The sequence below is a fragment of the Heptranchias perlo genome, chromosome 34 (genome assembly GCF_035084215.1).
Source record: "Heptranchias perlo isolate sHepPer1 chromosome 34, sHepPer1.hap1, whole genome shotgun sequence".
In the NCBI taxonomy this organism is placed as follows: domain Eukaryota; kingdom Metazoa; phylum Chordata; class Chondrichthyes; order Hexanchiformes; family Hexanchidae; genus Heptranchias; species Heptranchias perlo.
Genome location: NC_090358.1, coordinates 2,784,555 through 2,803,288, shown reverse-complemented (window position 1 = coordinate 2,803,288; position 18,734 = coordinate 2,784,555). Strand labels below are relative to the sequence as shown.

General features: G+C 50.2%; 1 protein-coding gene across 5 annotated transcripts in view; it reads left to right on the top strand.

The window, feature by feature from the left end:
* LOC137301706 (novel FERM domain containing protein) overlaps positions 1–18,734 on the top strand; it is a 187,086-nt gene that overhangs the window by 166,894 nt on the left and 1,458 nt on the right. The gene's annotated exons all lie outside the window — the stretch shown is intronic.

Sequence of the window (18,734 nt, the reverse complement as noted above, 5' to 3'; positions counted from 1 at the left end):
CAGCTGTAGTGCTGAAGACTTGTGCTCCAGAACTAGCTGCGCCTCTAGACAAGCTGTTCCAGTACAGCTACAACACTGCACTCATCCAGGCAAGTGGAGAGTATTCCATCACACTCCTGACTTGTGCCTTGTAGATGGTGGAAAGGCTTTGGGGAGTCAGGAGGTGAGTCACTCGCCGCAGAATACCCAGCCTCTGACCTGCTCTTGTAGCCACAGTATTCATATGGCTGGTCCAGTTAAGTTTCTGGTCAATGGTGACCCCCAGGATGTTGATGGTGGGGGATTCGGCGATGGTAATGCCGTTGAATGTCAAGGGGAGGTGGTTAGACTCTCTCTTGTTGGAGATGGTCATTGCCTGGCACTTGTCTGGCGCGAATGTTACTTGCCACTTATCAGCCCATGCCTGGATGTTGTCCAGGTCTTGCTGCATGTGGGCTCGGACTGCTTCATTATTTGAGGGGTTGCGAATGGAACTGAACACTGTGCAATCATCAGCGAACATCCCCATTTCTGACCTTATGATGGAGGGATGGTCATTGATGAAGCAGCTGAAGATGGTTGGGCCTAGGACACTGCCCTGAGGAACTCCTGCAGCAATGCCCTGGGGCTGAGATGATTGGCCTCCAACAACCACTACCATCTTCCTTTGTGCTAGGTATGACTCCAGCCACTGGAGAGTTTTCCCCCTGATTCCCATTGACTTCAATTTTACTAGGGCTCCTTGGTGCCACACTCGGTCAAATGCTGCCTTGATGTCAAGGGCAGTCACTCTCACCTCACCTCTGGAATTCAGCTCTTTTGTCCATGTTTGGACCAAGGCTGTAATGAGGTCTGGAGCCAAGTGGTCCTGGCGGAACCCAAACTGAGCATCGGTGAGCAGGTTATTGGTGAGTAAGTGCCGCTTGATAGCACTGTCGACGACACCTTCCATCACTTTGCTGATGATTGAGAGTTGACTGATGGGGCGGTAATTGGCCGGATTGGATTTGTCCTGCTTTTTGTGGACAGGACATACCTGGGCAATTTTCCACATTGTCGGGTAGCCCACATGCAGCAAGACCTGGACAACATCCAGGCTTGGGCTGATAAGTGGCAAGTAACATTCGCGCCAGACAAGTGCCAGGCAATGACCATCTCCAACAAGAGAGAGTCTAACCACCTCCCCTTGACATTCAACAGCATTATCATCGCCGAATCCCCCACCATCAACATCCTGGGGGTCACCATTGACCAGAAACTTAACTGGACCAGCCATATAAATACTGTGGCTACAAGAGCAGGTCAGAGGCTGGGTATTCTGCGGCGAGTGACTCACCTCCTGACTCCCCAAAGCCTTTCCACCATCTACAAGGCACAAGTCAGGAGTGTGATGGAATACTCTCCACTTGCTTGGATGAGTGCAGCTCCAACAACACTCAAGAAGCTCGACACCATCCAGGACAAAGCAGCCCGCTTGATTGGCACCCCATCCACCACCCTAAACATTCACTCCCTTCACCACTGACTCACTGTGGCTGCAGTGTGTACCATCCACAGGATGCACTGCAGCAACTCACCAAGGCTTCTTCGACAGCACCTCCCAAACCCGTGACCTCTACCACCTAGAAGGACAAGGTCAGCAGGCACATGGGAACAACACCACCTGCACGTTCCCCTCTGAGTCACACACCATCCCGACTTGGAAATATATCGCCGTTCCTTCATCGTCACTGGGTCAAAATCCTGGAACTCCCTTCCTAACAGCACTGTGGGAGAACCGTCACCACACGGACTGCAGCGGTTCAAGAAGGCGGCTCACCACCACCTTCTCAATGGCAATTAGGGATGGGCAATAAATGCCGGCCTCGCCAGCGACGCCCACACCCCATGAACGAATAAAAATAAATATCAAATGTCGTTTCGCACAGCAACCCCCCAAAGAATCCCACCCAATCTGCTGCTCTAGTTACCTCACCTACCCTCCGATCCTGGTGGTGACCTGGTCTAGGGACCTTGGACCATTAAATGGGTTTCTCAGTAAAAAAAATCTCAAATATTTCTTAACAAAAAAAACATACTGTGAGCAGATGGTGAGACTTTGCCGCCTTATTAATAAGAATTGAGAGCAAATTGCTCCCACTAGGCATTCTCATTTCATCAAAACCTGTTCTGTGAACAATAATCTCAGAAATTGAATCTTAGAGAGGAATTAAATTCATCTCAAGAAGAAAAGGATGCTGCTAGGAGATGAGGATTAGTTGCAATAGCTCCCAAACTGTGACTAATTGGATAGCTCTTTCAAAGAGCTGGCACAGGCACGATGGGCTGAATGGCCTCCTTCTGTGCTATATCTTTCTATGATTCTATGAAATGTTGTCATTGTTGTATTGTAGAGAAACGTGGTAGTCAATTTGTGCACAGCAAGCTCCCATAAACAGCAATGTGATAATGACCAGATAATCTGACCTATTTCAATGTATGTCACTGTGAATAATATTCCGGGCTCCATATGTGTAAAGGAGCTCCCCTCTCTGGCTCCCGGACTCCCCACTCTCGGACTCCCTGCTCCCCGGCTCCCGACTCTCGGACTCCCGGCTCCCGACTCTCGGAGTCCCTGCTCTCCGGCTCCCTGCTCCCCGGCTCCCGACTCTCGGACTCCCTGCTCCCCGGCTCCCGGCTCTCTGGCTCCCGGCTCCCGACTCTCGGACTCCCTGCTCTCGGACTCCCTGCTCTCCGGCTCCCGGCTCTCCGGCTCCCGGCTCTCCGGCTCCCGGCTCTCCGGCTCCCGACTCTCGGACTCCCTGCTCTCGGACTCCCGGCTCCCGGCTCTCCGGCTCCCGACTCTCGGACTCCCTGCTCTCCGGCTCCCTGCTCTCCGGCTCCCGGCTCTCCGGCTCCCGGCTCTCCGGCTCCCGGCTCTCCGGCTCCCGGCTCCCTGCTCTCGGACTCCCTGCTCTCGGACTCCCGGCTCCCGGCTCTCCGGCTCCCGGCTCTCCGGCTCCCGGCTCCCGGCTCTCCGGCTCCCGGCTCTCCGGCTCTCCGGCTCCCGGCTCTCGGACTCCCTGCTCTCGGACTCCCTGCTCCCCGGCTCCCGGCTCTCGGACTCCCGACTCTCGGACTCCCTGCTCTCGGACTCCCTGCTCTCGGACTCCCTGCTCCCCGGCTCCCGGCTCTCGGACTCCCTGCTCTCCGGCTCCTGGCTCTCCGGATGGCCTTTTGGTAAAAGGCACGTAGCGGTACATCTCATGGCCCCCTTATTCCCAGGTTAGATCTAACTCGGGGACACTGTGATCAGCGTCAGCTGCCTGAGCCAATGGAGGGAAAAATTAACAACGCTGCTGCCCCAGTGGCGACACACGGGCTGGTTCCTGGGTGTACGGGCGTCAGGTGTCCGGGTCGGGCTCACGCTGTCATGCCCTCCACACTCAAATGACCTGGCCACCAATCAGTGTCTCGGCTCCCACACGATGAATGGCCTCTTGGATTAGTCACAGGAAGGTTGTTGGCACCTGTGGAATTGTGCCCATCGGGCGGGAGATTGAAATCCTCCAAAGGAAGAAGGGCTCCAATTCGTGTCGGCCGCGATGATTGTAGCATTTCCCTGCTGTTCAATTGACCTCATTCTGGGGGAACTGCATTCAATGTCTCCTCGCAGGGGAAGAGACAGAAAAAAGAAGCCAACCCAGCTTCCAATTCCTCATCGCCATCCAGTGACCCCTGCTGGACAGTGTGGCGTCAGTGATGCACACCCAGTTCAAATAGCTCATGAGTGATGGCAACTTGAGTGAGGCCAGCGGGTGCCTGTGGAACTGTACCCCCAGCGCGGGCCAACGGACGGAGACAGAAGAAAGGGGAAGAACACCGAGGGAAAAAATGTCTCCCCCACCCCGGGCTCCACTGTAACTGGGCATTTGTATGTAAATAAAATACACAAACATAAGGGCTCAGAGCTGATTCAGGCTGAGACTTTCTGGGATCGTGCCATTCATTGTCCAACTCTCTTTGATGGGACGGCTGCAATCAAGGAGTGTGTGTGAGAGAGAGAGAGAGAGTGTGAGAGCGTGTGAGTGTATGTGTGAGAGTGTTAGTGTGAGTGTGCATGTGTCTGTGTGAGTGTGCATGTGTGTCTGTGTGAGTGTGCATGTGTCTGTGTGAATGTGCATGTGTGTCTGTGTGTGTGTCTGTGAGTGTGTGTGTGTGTGAGTGTGTGTGTGTGAGTGTGTGTGTGAGTGTCTGAGAGTGAGTGTGTGTCTGTGAGAGTGAGTGTGTGTCTGTGAGTGTGTGTCTGTGAGTGTGTGTCTGTGAGTGTGAGTGTGTGTCTGTGTGTGTGTGTGTTTGTGTGTGAGTGTCTGAGAGTGTGAGTGTGTGTCTGTGAGTGTGTGAGTGTGAGTGTGTGTGAGTGTCTGTGAGTGTGTTTGTGTGTGTGCAGAATCACAGCAATGTGCCCCGTGTTACCAATCTGTACCACTCCATTGAGCTGTGCCATCGTACACTCAGTGAAGCAGCGCCTTTAACAAGCCAGGTACATTGTTAAACAAGAGTTTGAGGGTGAGAGCAGGATGTAAGGAGGGGAACGAGGGGTGTGCAGGATCTGTGGGCTTTATCTGCTGAAATCTGATAGCCTGTGCAGGAGGAGTGCCTGCGAATCATTTATAAATTGTTACAGCAGCACTGGTATAAATAGCATGTTTGCAAATAGTGCAGGGCCCTGATGTCACTGGCTCACTGGCCATTTATGTCTTCTTATTGCTGACGGGCTAGAGATTTTACATTCCAGCTCCTCTCACCCGCCCCGGGCCAGTCCCACCATGTAATCAAGGAGCTTCACACACACACAGCTCTCAGGACAGGACATTTGGAAAAAGAATTTTAATTTTTAAAGAGACATCTGAAGGGAGCCGCCATGGTTAAATGTTTGATCAAGATCAAAACCAAAGTCAACGTCCACCTTCGGATGATTAATCACTGTTACCGGGATGTCAAGGTACGGATTCTAAGCCTCGGACCGCGGATTCTCAGCAAAGCTCTTGGCGCTCTGCCGCTCTTTCCTGCTTTAACGGTGGGAAACCAACAGGAGAGGCAGTTTTCCGACACGTCTTCTATCTTAAGAGGTAATAACGATTCAGTTTAGTCTTTGGAAGCTGCCTTGCTTTGAGACATAATATTTATGTCCTTCAGGGAGAGAGTGGAACCTGCCAACCCTACTCGATCTGGCCCATTCCAGCCCCGCGCTACGTGGTTTACCCCACTCCAGAGACTTGAGCGCAAAATCCAGGCCGACGCTCCCAGTGCAGTACCGAGGGAGTGCGGCACTGTCGGAGGTGCTGTCTTTCAGTTGAGATGTTAAACTGAGGTCCTGTCCGCCCTCTCAGGTGGATGGAAAAGATCCCATGGCCGCTATTTCGAAGAAGAGCAGGGGGAGTCCTCCCCGGTGTCCTGGGCCAATATTTATCCCTCAACCAACATCACTAAAGAAACAGATTATCTGGTCATTATCACATTGCTGTTTGTGGGATCTTGCTGTGCACAAATTGGCTGCCGCGTTGCCTACATCACAACAGTGACCGCACTTCAAAAGTGCTTCATTGGCTGTAAATATGGGGATCGGGCGGGAAAGTGGAGTTGAGGTCGAAGATCAGCCATGATCTGATTGAATGGTGGAGCAGGCTCGAGGGGCTGAATGGCCTTTTCCTGCTCCTATTTCTTATGTTTCTTATGTAAAGCACTTTGGGACGTCCTGAGGTCATGAAAGGCACTATATAAATGTAAGTTTTTCTTTCCATCTGTAATACCCTCAAGGTAACTAGGGTCGAACAATAAATGCTACCCTGCCAGTGTTACCCACATCCTGAGAAAAATTTAAAATATTCATTTTTAAATCATGGAAAGGGGAGCATTTTTTAAAAGATATTGATTCTTGGGATGTGGGCATCACTGGCATTTATTGCCCATCCCTAATTGCCCTTGAGAAGGTGGTGGTGAGCCGCCTTCTTGAACCGCTGCAGTCCGTGTGGTGACGGTTCTCCCACAGTGCTGTTAGGAAGGGAGTTCCAGGATTTTGACCCAGCGACGATGAAGGAACGGCGATATATTTCCAAGTCGGGATGGTGTGTGACTTGGAGGGGAACGTGCAGGCGGTGGTGTTCCCACGTGCCTGCTGCCTTTGTCCTTTTAGGTGGTAGAGGTCGCGGGTTTGGGAGGTGCTGTCGAAGAAGCCTTGGCGAGTTGCTGCAGTGCATCCTGTGGATGGTGCACACTGCAGCCACAGTGCGCCGGTGGAGGAGGGAGTGAATGTTTAAGGTGGTGGATGGGGTGCCAATCAAGTGGATTGCTTTGCCCTAGATGGTGTCGAGCTTCTTGTTGCTGTGTGAAGCGCCTTGGGAGGTTTTACTACGTTAAAGGCGCTATATAAATGCAAATTGTTGTTGTAGCAGCATCATGAACGCATCATGGAGTCTGCCTGTGATCAGTGTTTCTGCTGAAATTGTAAAGCCGTTCAGAAAGAACCAGAAATACTGACTGGAGGAAATCTTTACAACGCAGAGTGATTCCTGCTTCCAGTGTCAGCAAATTCAAGAGGGAACTGGATGGATATTTGGCAGAGAAAGGGATTGAGGAGCATGAGAGGATGGAGGGGTGCATGGAGTTTTGGGTGCTGATTGGATGGAGCGCAGTGATGTGCCCCCAGTCCTGTGTGTTCCTATTGTATTAGAACATAAACCAAACTGGGAAGAGGTACTTTTCGGGGCAGAAGTGACTGGGGTTCAGCTTCACCCCTGGGCGGTGACCTAGCAGAGTCAGAACGGAATTAAAACTGAGCGGGTTCTGTAGTGGGTGGGTGATCCGCTCCAACAGATTACACAAATCTACTCCAGTATATTTATTTTATGGCTGAATCATAGAATCGTACAGCACAGAAGGAGGCCATTCGGCCCATCGTGCCTGTGCCGGCTCTCTGGAAGAGCTATCCAATTAGACCCACTCACCCTGCTCTTTCCCCATAGCCCTGCAAAGTTTTCCTTTTCAAGTATTTATCCAATCCCCTTTTGAAAGTTATTATCGAATCTGCTTCCACCGCCCTTTCAGGCAGCGCATTCCAGATCAGAACAACTCGCTGAATAAACAAAATTTCTCCTCATCTCCCCTCTGGCTTTTTTGCCAATTATTTTAAATCTGCATCCTCTGGTTACTGACCCTCCTATCAGTGGGAACGGTTTCTCCCTATCTACTCTATCAAAACCCCTCCTAACTTTGAACACTTCTATTAAATCTCCCCTTAACCGTCTCTACCCTGGAGAGAACAATTCCAACTTCTGCAGTCTCTGCAGGTAACTGAAACCCTTAATCCCTGGTACCATTCTAGTAAATCTCTGCACCCTCTCTGAGGCCTTGATATCCTTCCTAAAGTGTGGTGCCCAGAATTAAATCCTAGTAACTATCAGTAGACGTTTCCATTAAGGCTACAGTAGTGGTTATCAATCTTCTAACATTAGACTGTGCTCTTACGTATGTTGTATGTTGACTCGATGGAATATCACTCGAACTCCTCGGTCTTGCTTTTTCCAGTCACTGGGTCTCTTGGGCATCTTTACAGACCCTTAGATCTAACGGTTGGTTCGGCACACAATGAGTTTGCTGCACAAGAGTACTTGAGATTGTGATTGGATCTCATTACCACCGTTCACCATGAAACGTTAAGCTCATCGCGGCCACATGAATGGATAATAAATTGTTCTGCAAAGAGTGAGCGTCGACACGGTTTATGAGAATGGAATGGGATGGAATGTTAAGGATACGAGCGGAGGGGAGAAGTCATTGGCAGGGAATGGAAGAGCGAGGCCAGAATAGGGATGATGATAGGATTACGATGCCATTGAGCAGCTCGTGGTGACGGTCGGTGTACGAATGTATGAGGCCCCCTTCCCTCAGCCTCTTTCTGTGTCACACACCATTCCCCAGTTAACCAACCTCCATCTAGACCTCTAGAGGCATCCATATCCCCAGAACGAATAAAAAAAAAAGCATAGACGATCACTGTACAACGCAGTGTGGCTCGAATCCTGTTGCGACCGTGAGAATGTTACTTACGGAATTTAATGGTTAGGGGTTAAATATTGTTGCACTGATGTTGCACTCGGGGGTTTAGGGTTAGGGAGATACCTCAGAGATTGTTCTTGATGAAATGTTACCCACGGTAATTTATTTTCTTCAGGAAACTAAATAAATTAAGCGTGGCTCGTTAGAACAAAGAGGCTTTATGGATCGAATTAGAGTTTTGACAGCATCCTTCTCAGAGTGAATACACAACTGATGTGTAGGTTAACAATTGGGAGAGTATACAGCGAGTTTCAGCACACCTCATTGCATCTGATGTACGATGTTGATGGTGTTCCGTCCCTTTACATGAATCGATGGAGAATCATGGACTGTATGTCACCCCCTGCCAGCACCCAGATCGCAGAATAACTTCTACCATTTCACCAGGACGACAGGACCACTTTCAGCACGAGCAACAGGTACAGGTTCAGCTCCCTGCCTTTCAGATGGTGCAGGACCGTCACTCATATATTAATAAATTCCTGCCTGACACACATTTGTAGATGGAGGTAATGGGTATAGAATCATTTGGGCGCCAGGTGGCTGTGGGCTGGGAATTGCTTCACCGCTGGTGGTTTATAAAATACCTGAGCCAGCTCTGTGCCTCGCGAGGCTCCATCCATTGTTGTGACGGGTCTGATACTTGCTCACTCGCTTTAACACTGCGCAGGGAATTTACATTTGGCACAAAGTACAGTCACAGTCACAGCTGCACTGTCGGAGGTGCTGTCTTTCGGCCCCGTCTGCCCTCTCAGGTGGACATAAAAGATCCCACGGCCAATATTTTGAAGAAGAGCAGGGGAGTTCTCCCCAGTGTCCTGGCCAATATTTATCCCTCAATCAACACCACTAAAAAACAGATTATCTGATCATGATCACATTGCTGTTTGTGGGATCTTGCTGTGCACAAATTGACTGCCGTGTTTCCTACATCACAACAGTGACTACACTTCAAAAAGTACTTTATTGGCTGTAAAGCGCTTTGGGACGTCCTGAGGTTGTGAAAGGCGCTATATAAATGCAAGTTCTTTCTTTCTTTCATAGAATCATAGAATGATACAGCACAAAAGGAGGCCATTTGGCCCATTGTGCCCGTGCTGGTTCTTTGAAAGATCTCTCCAATTAGTCCCATTCCCCTGTATCTTTCCCCATAGCCCTGCACACCTTTCCCCTTCAAGTATTTATCCAATTCCCTTTTGAAATTTACTATTGAATCTGCTTCCACCGCCCTTTCAGGCAGTGCATTCCAGATCACAACAGATCCTCACCCAACATCCACACTTTCCAGCAGGGATCACTGGATCACGGGATCGAGTCTGGGAAATCCTGTTTGATTGCTCCCCTCCCTGATCCAGGAATGCCAAGGTCGATTGTTGGCTCCCTGGTGCGGTCTAGCTGAGATCAGCTAACCCAGCGCAGACGGGGATCAGAGGGAGGACCTTGCGACCTTGCAATTGCTAACGGAGCCACCAAGGGAGCCCCAGAGTATTTTAAAGGACTTGCATTTATATTGCACCTTTCACCACCTCAGGACGTCCCAACTTTTGAAGTGTTGTCACTGTTGTAATGTACAGTCACATTGCTGTTTGTGGGATCTTGCTGTGCGCAAATTGACTGCTGCCGCAAGATCCCACAAACAGCAATGTGATAATGACCAGACAGTCTGATTTTAGTGGATGTTGATAGTGAGTTCAGATGGGGTTCTTGCCGAGCGGTGATTAACGCTGAGGGACTCGGCCAGCTCGTGCCCGAGGAGATCTGGTCACCGGGCAGCACCCCGAAGAGAAGTTTCCCTTTGAAGGTCTCCAAGTTGCCAATCGTTCTCGGAGAGTGCGAGGGGGGGGATTATGTGACGGTGGCTGTAGGAAGGACTGCCCCCTTGTCGGGCAGGGTACAGAGAGCTTTATCTTTCATCCAACGTGTGCTGTACCTGCCCTGGGAGTGGTCAGTTTGAGGGGGAGGGGGGATTAGCTTCTGTGCCTCAGCATCTGGACAAGCATCAAAGCCAAATTAAATGCAGAGTTGGAAGGAGGGATTTACTGTAATATTCCTGGGAATGGACAGTTATCAGGAAATAAGGCGAGTGTGTGTTTCATGGACTTTGTACGTTTTTTTTTAAAAAGCCATCACAGAATAAACTGACTTAAATGGAAATCACAGCAATAAGTAACTGCAGAGACGTCTCGGGCCGAGTCCCAAGGAGTCGGCTGATTATTCAGTCCATTACCTTCTCCCCCAGGGGGCTCTGCCTTCAATCAGGAAGGGCTCGAGTTCAGTTCCCAGTCTGTGCTGAGTCGGGTGAGATCGGGCTAGACAGCAGTCGGGGGAGGGGGCTGTAATTGGCCTCAGCATCCCCTGGATTCGCAACGCAAAGGAGATCAGTCAGGGCTCCTACCCCTAATGGGACAGGGCTCCTACCCCTGATGGGAGAGGGCTCCTACCCCTGATGGGACAGGGCTCCTACCCCTGATGGGAGAGGGCTCCTACCCCTGATGGGACAGGGCTCCTACCCCTGATGGGAGAGGGCTCCTACCCCTGATGGGACAGGGCTCCTACCCCTGATGGGACAGGGCTCCTACTCCTGATGGGACAGGGCTCCTACCCCTGATGGGAGAGGGCTCCTACTCCTGATGGGACAGGGCTCCTACTCCTGATGGGACAGGGCTCCTACTCCTGATGGGACAGGGCTCCTACTCCTGATGGGACAGGGCTCCTACTCCTGATGGGACAGGGCTCCTACTCCTGATGGGACAGGGCTCCTACTCCTGATGGGACAGGGTTCCAGCTCCTGATGGGACAGGTCTCCTACCCCTGATGGGACAGGGCTCCTACTCCTGATGGGACAGGGCTCCTACTCCTGATGGGACAGGGCTCCTACTCCTGATGGGACAGGGTTCCTACCCCTGATGGGACAGGGCTCCTACCCCTGATGGGACAGGGTTCCAGCTCCTGATGGGACAGATCTCCTACCCCTGATGGGACAGGTCTCCTACTCCTGATGGGACAGGGCTCCTACCCCTGATGGGACAGGGTTCCTACCCCTGATGGGACAGGGCTCCTACCCCTGATGGGACAGGGTTCCAGCTCCTGATGGGACAGATCTCCTACCCCTGATGGGACAGGTCTCCTACTCCTGATGGGACAGGGCTCCTACCCCTGATGGGACAGGTCTCCTACCCCTGATGGGACAGGGCTCCTACTCCTGATGGGACAGGGTTCCAGCTCCTGATGGGACAGATCTCCTACCCCTGATGGGACAGGTCTCCTACTCCTGATGGGACAGGGCTCCTACCCCTGATGGGACAGGTCTCCTACCCCTGATGGGACAGGGCTCCTACTCCTGATGGGACAGGGCTCCTACTGCTGATGGGACAGGTCTCCTACTCCTGATGGGACAGGGCTCCTACTCCTGATGGGACAGGGCTCCTACCCCTGATGGGACAGGGTTCCAGCTCCTGATGGGACAGGGCTCCTACTCCTGATGGGACAGGGCTCCTACCCCTGATGGGACAGGGCTCCTACTCCTGATGGGACAGGGCTCCTACCCCTGATGGGACAGGGTTCCAGCTCCTGATGGGACAGGGCTCCTACTCCTGATGGGACAGGGCTCCTACCCCTGATGGGACAGGGTTCCAGCTCCTGATGGGACAGGGCTCCTACTCCTGATGGGACAGGGCTCCTACTCCTGATGGGACAGGGCTCCTACTCCTGATGGGACAGGGCTCCTACTCCTGATGGGACAGGGCTCCTACCCCTGATGGGACAGGGTTCCAGCTCCTGATGGGACAGGGCTCCTACTCCTGATGGGACAGGGCTCCTACTCCTGATGGGACAGGGCTCCTACTCCTGATGGGACAGGGCTCCTACTCCTGATGGGACAGGGCTCCTACTCCTGATGGGACAGGGCTCCTACTCCTGATGGGACAGGGCTCCTACCCCTGATGGGACAGGGTTCCAGCTCCTGATGGGACAGGGCTCCTACTCCTGATGGGACAGTTTCCAGCTCCTGATCGCTGTACAGTTACTGAAAGAGCCGATGCCCCGTAAGGATTGTAAGGGGCCTTGGGTGTCATGGGTTCCTCCCCCGCCCCCCATGGTTGGATAGCTTGTCGAGGGAGGGGCCACCCAGCTGAGGTATTGGAGGGCACTATGTTCCAGTGGGACGGTGAGAGAGTCGACACCTTCGATAGGGGGAGAGAACAAACTGGTGAGAAGAGAAAAAAACGGCCCTGCTGTATCCGTGACAACGGGGAAACGATTTATGTAAAACTGTTGTGAAACTGCCCATTTTGTGTCGAGAAGTTTCTCAGTGTTTCTGATTCTTTGCTCAACTCGGTTAAATAACGTGACCCCTCGGGAAGGACGGGGAATGTGGTCGTTTCTTGATGATCATTGGGCTGCTCCTGGTCACATGGTCTTCAAACAACGCAGCCACAAACTGGTAAAAATCAACACACACAGAGCTGGGTGGACGGCTGTTGGAATGTTGCAGACGCCAGACACGGAGGCTCACTGCAGACGCCAGACACGGAGGCTCACTGCAGACGCCAGACACGGAGGCTCACTGCAGACACCAGACACGGAGGCGTACCGCAGACACCAGACAGGATGGAACTCCTCAGACACCAGACACAATGGCACACTGCAGACACCAGACACAGTGACGATCTGCAGACACCAGACTCAGTGGCACACTGCAGACGCCAGACATGGTGGTGCTCCGCAGACACCAGACAGGGTGGAACTCCGCAGCCACCAGACGTGGTGTCACTCCGGATCTGGGATGGCTGGGGGTTTTGCTATCATCAACAAAAAAAATCTCCACATTATTGCCCTTTGTGGAAACATCACCATCGAAGACTGTGATTCAGTTGCCCTGACACTATGGTTGACGTGTGTCCATGGGCCAGGAAGAGAGGGGGAGGGAGAGAAGAACTCCCACCTGGGGAGTTGTATCAGGAATTAACCAGGATAGAGGGGAAGTGAATATATCCCATATCGCCATGGAGTGCAGTGAGCAGGCAGAGATTTATTGAGGGATTATTGTGAACGATTTATTCACTGTCCCTCATAGATTTTGGTTAAATGGGGAATATTGTACAGGGTTTGTTTAAAAAGAAAGTGTTTTCGAGATTGCAACGCTGGACTCCAGTTTATAACGATATAGTCTATGCTACCCACTGCTTTCCTCTCGGTATTCTGCAGTAAGATCACGTTCTATTTTCTAGTCTCACAGCTTTCCAATGCTCAGTAACCTTGTCGGGAGCTTTAGTTCCTCACATGGTGTCTTGTGCCGGTGCAGCCGAGGCCTGGGATATTTCAGTGCCGCTGACGAGACAGAAATTACTTCCCTTGCAGCAGATGGCGACAGAATGAAGGGTCATGAGGCTGGGCTCTGAGTTAACTCTTACAGTCCCGGCTCAGTTTACAGCCTCTAGAACAAGCTGAGGTGCCCAGGACAGGAACAGGAGGAGGCCATTCAGCCCCTCGAGCCTGTTCTGCCATTCAATTAGATCATGATCTGTATCTTAACTCCATCCACCTGCCTTGGTTCCGTAACCCTTAATACAAAAATCTATCAATTTTGAAATGTCCAATTGACCCCCAGCCTCAACAGCTTTTTGGGGGAGAGAGTTCCAGATTCCCACTCCCCTTTGTGTGAAGAAATGCTTCCTGACATCACCCCTGAACGGCCTGGCTCTTAATTTTAAGGTTCTGCCCCCTTGTTCTGGACTCCCCCCACCAGAGGAAATAGTTTCTCTCTATCCACCCTGTCAAATCCTTTAATCATCTTTAACTAAGGGAATGCAACACAATTCAGTGGCATTCTGCTTATAGGAAATGGAGATCGAGTGACAATCAGGTCAACGCACTGGCATCATTCTGGTAGTGCCTCCAAGAGGCCATTGATTTAGTCTCCCCTGGTACGGCATCGAGTTGAGGCCAAGCTCCAAGAAGGAAAGAGTGAATAAATATTTGAAGGAGTTATTTTGCATCTTTGCTTTTTGCGTCTCCTGGTGAATGATCAAGAGCAGCAATGGGTTGCTTCCCCTCTGTATGACCCTACGTGAGATAAGTTCAGGGGGTCTCGGGCTAGTTGCTGACCCCATGGGTCAAAATTGCTCGCAAGTCACCACTGAACTGGTAACTAGCCCTGACTGGCCCTCGCTGTGATAATTTGAATACCTCCATCGTGTCCTCCCTCAGTCTTCTCCTCACCTCGGCCAACGTTGGATGAGTCCCTCAATGCTCATGGTCAGGACTCACACACAAAGTGTTCACTTGGGCAAGGAACCAGAGCGTGTGGGAACCCTGTGCCAGTGCGGACTCAATATCAGCAGGTGGGGAAGGGAAGGGAGAAAGGGAGCTCGATTTATATTAAAAAGTGAGCAAATATCAGTCAGGGAGTTACGTGGACATGTTGCTGTCTCGAGAGCTCTGCTCAATCATCCGAATCTCTGTATTGAATGACTGCCTTAGAACTCCTTGCTGTTACCCTCTGTGAATACTCCCTTTTCTGTCCATTGCCCTCCATATATGTGTCCTCCTGTAACACGTCACTGGATTGCATCCAGGCAGCAGTGTCTGGAGTCCCAACATCTTCAGGGAGCCTTTCACTTGCACCAGGGAAAAGCTGCAGCAATTTGCTGGGGTAGGAGGGAGGGTCGTGTCGATTGTCGAGGAGGGTCGTGTTCTTGGAGCTGCTCAGGAACTAACGATCAGAGATATTGGTGGCAATGCAGAAATGTTCAAATGTGGTTTTTTTTGAGAGGGAGGCTCAACAGATCTAACATTCTGAATTTCACATTCTAGGACTTCTTGGAGAGACGGAAGATTCCGATGGTTTCAGGACTGTGCACATTTCAAACACACACAAAAATATGTCTTGTGTTTGTGGGAAAATTAAAAAGCAATCACAATCTCACACACACAGAAACCAGCTCAAGCCCCCCCTCTACAGATCTTATCACTTACTGCACCACTGTCACAGCACACACACACACACCACACACACAGACACACACACCACACACACACACACAGACACACACTCACACACCACACACACACACACCACACACACACAGACACACACACACAGACACACACACACACACCACACACACAGACACACACACACACACCACACACAGACACACACACACACCACACACACAGACACACACACACACACCACACACAGACACACACACACACACCACACACACACACACCACACACAGACACACACACACACACCACACACACACACACCACACACACAGACACACACACCACACACACACACACCACACACACAGACACACACACACACCACACACAGACACACCACACACCACACACACAGACACACCACACACCACACACACAGACACACACACACACCACACACAGACACACACACACACACCACACACACACAGACACACACACACACAGACACACACCACAGACACCCACACACCACACACACAGACACACACACACACACCACACACCACACACACAGACACACACACACACAGACACACACACACACACCACACACACAGACACACACACACACACAGAATCAGGCAGTATTTCACAGCTAGGGGGAGAAGCCTGTGGCTGATCAGGTCAATTACTAGAATTCATGAAACTACAGCATAAAACTGCCAACAAACCAGAAGCCCCATCCCCAATCCCCAATACCCTGCCCTGCAGCTGTTCTCCCGTTCTCCGTGCCATTTGTGCAAATTAGCTGCCGTGATTCCTACACTAGAACAGTGACTACACTTCAAAAAATACATCATTGGCTGTAAAGCGCTTTGGGAAATCCTGAGGTTGTGAAAGATTCTGTATAAATGCAAGTCTTTCTTTCTTATATCAGGCCCTGGAGCTGCTTTCTCCTCCTCCATAAGCTGCCCTCCAAAACCTCCATAATCTCTCCTCCTCCATTGCAGCCTTCCAATAAAACCTGAAAGGAAATATCCCAATTCAAATGGCTCCTTGTAAGATGGGCATCGACTGCAGCTCCTCAATCCCTATCTGTAATTGTACAATCTTTCCAACCCTAACTGGTACAAGTCCCTCTCTCTTCATTTCCTACTTTATTCTTAAAATCCTCAGCCAGATTCCCCCCAACTCAATATTACAAAGAACTAAACAAAAAGCATAATTGTGTGTTTGGTATTTTTGTTTAAATGTTTGAGCAGTGTCAGTGCGTTAACTCTGTGTGTGTGAGAGAGAGCAAACGGTTTTCAATTCTGTCTGATGTACAAAGTATTTGGATTGGACTGGGGTTTCTGTGTTTGGACGGGCTCTGTACAGATCCCCGGTGCTGTACGTGTTGTCTCTGTTTCATTGACCAAACAGGCTGACACAGAGCAGTGTTCTGATTAGAAGATTCAAAATGTGCACCTCCCCAGCACCTCTTTTGAAAACCGATTTGTCAATTCGTTTCAGCAAAATCATACTTTCAATTTTGATACTGGCCATTGAGTGAAGTCTGAACGATCCCCTTTCACACTGTAATACAGACCTGTTTAAACAAGCTCACCCTCTCCAGGAAGATGTGATGTGGAGATGCCGGTGATGGACTGGGGTTGACAATTGTAAACAATTTTACAACACCAAGTTATAGTCCAGCAATTTTATTTTAAATTCACAAGCTTTCGGAGGCTACCCCCTTCCTCAGGTGAACAATTTTTTCGGAGGCTACCTCCTTCCTCAGGTGAACGATTTTCCAAATCGTTCACCTGAGGAAGGAGGAAGCCTCCGAAAGCTTGTGAATTTAAAATAAAATTGCTGGACTATAACTTGGTGTTGTAAAATTGTTTACAATCTCCAGGAAGAGGTTAGGATGTGAACAGCATTAGTGAACATGGAGCTGAATGTAAGTCATGTCACCCAAAACTCAAATGATGATGTCTCATATTACAGCCGTACAATATTCACACAGTCACAATGTATGAGACTTTTCTGTCCATCACAACAACAACTTGCATTTATAAAACGTCTTTAATGTAGTAAAACGTCCCAAGGTGTCTCACAGGAGCGTAAATCAGACAAAATTGACACCGAGCCATATAAGGAGATATTAGGACAGGTGACCAAAAGCTTGGTCAAAGAGGTGGGTTTTAAGGAGGAGAGAGAGGCGGAGAGGTTTAGGGAGGGAATTCCAGAGCTTAGGGCCGAGGCAGCTGAAGGCATGGCCGCCGATGGTGGAGCATTGAAAATTGGGGATGCGCAAGAGGCCGGAATTGGAGGAGCGCAGAGATCTCGGAGGGTTGTAGGGCTGGAGGAGGTTACAGAGATAGGGAGGGGGCGAGGGCCATGGAGGGATTTGAAAACAAGGATGAGAATTTTAAAATCGAGGCGGTGTTGGACTGGGAGCCAATGATGGTCAGTGAGCACAGGGGTGACCACTGATGAAAGAATCACATGGTACAACAGCTCTCTATGTACAAGCCACGTGATACTGCAATGTGACACACGATAGGTACAACATCGTCCTGCAATGTGACACACGATAGGTACAACATCGTCCTGCAATGTGACACATGATAGGTGCAGAGATGTCCGCTATCAGTGAAGTCACTATGCAGCAAGACTTCCTGTGTGTAGGAGCATGTTGTAAGACGGCAAACTGCAGGGATTGTTCTCAATTACACTGTCACCACATCTCTTCAAATATTACAACTTTGTAACACTTCCTGATCCACTAGTTAACACCACCCTAATTATTGGTTATCCTCTGCCCACACTGGATTAACTTCTGCCACGCACGGTTTATGGGGCACCCCGTATTTAATGAAGGCCCCACGTCGAGTGAAATGTGAACACGATGCATTGTGGATCCAGGATCACAACTGAAATCTTAGCTGGTCTTTTCTCCCCACAGATGCTTTGGATTTCCAGCATTTTTGATCTTATTTTGAATTTCCAGTTATTTTAGTTTAACTTCCACAATGGTGAAACTCAAAACGTTTGTTTTGTGGGGATTGTTAATTTGTGCGTCACTTAACACTATACGTAACAAAGGAGCCAATTTGCTCCTAACTTTAAAACAGTGCGATAATAAGCAAGGCAGTCTGACCTAAAAACAGAGAACGTTGGAGAGCTCACATTAACCTCTCTCTTTCAGGTGCTGACTGTCCTGCTGCAGTTAGTTAGGAATTCCAGACACAAAGACCAGGATTTATTTTCTACCCTGCAATAAAGCAACTCCCTGCCCACTGTCTCTCCCTTCCATTTGTTGAGGTATTTTTGTCTGGTGGGGGTGGAGGGTCCTCGATAAACACCAACCAACAAAAAACACATTAATTGGTCCCATTGCCGTCTATGGAGCGTTACTGGTGCAGAATGACTGCATTCACAAGTCAGAAATAATTCATTCTGAAGCACTCAGAGACCTTTAGATGTGTTAAGTTGCAATGTAACTGCAAGTATTATATATTACATTTACCCCGCAGGCACAGTAACTTATAACTAGGAGTCTGTGCCTTTTCTGTATTTGTTCTTGGGTTTTCTAACCTGCAAATATTGACCTGTGATGCAAATATGATGTGAAGTTATTTGAGTTGAACGAATCCAGTTCCAAGTTGGGAATCAGTGCTCGAAGGGACGTGGGATAGAAAAGCACGTTTGTTCCT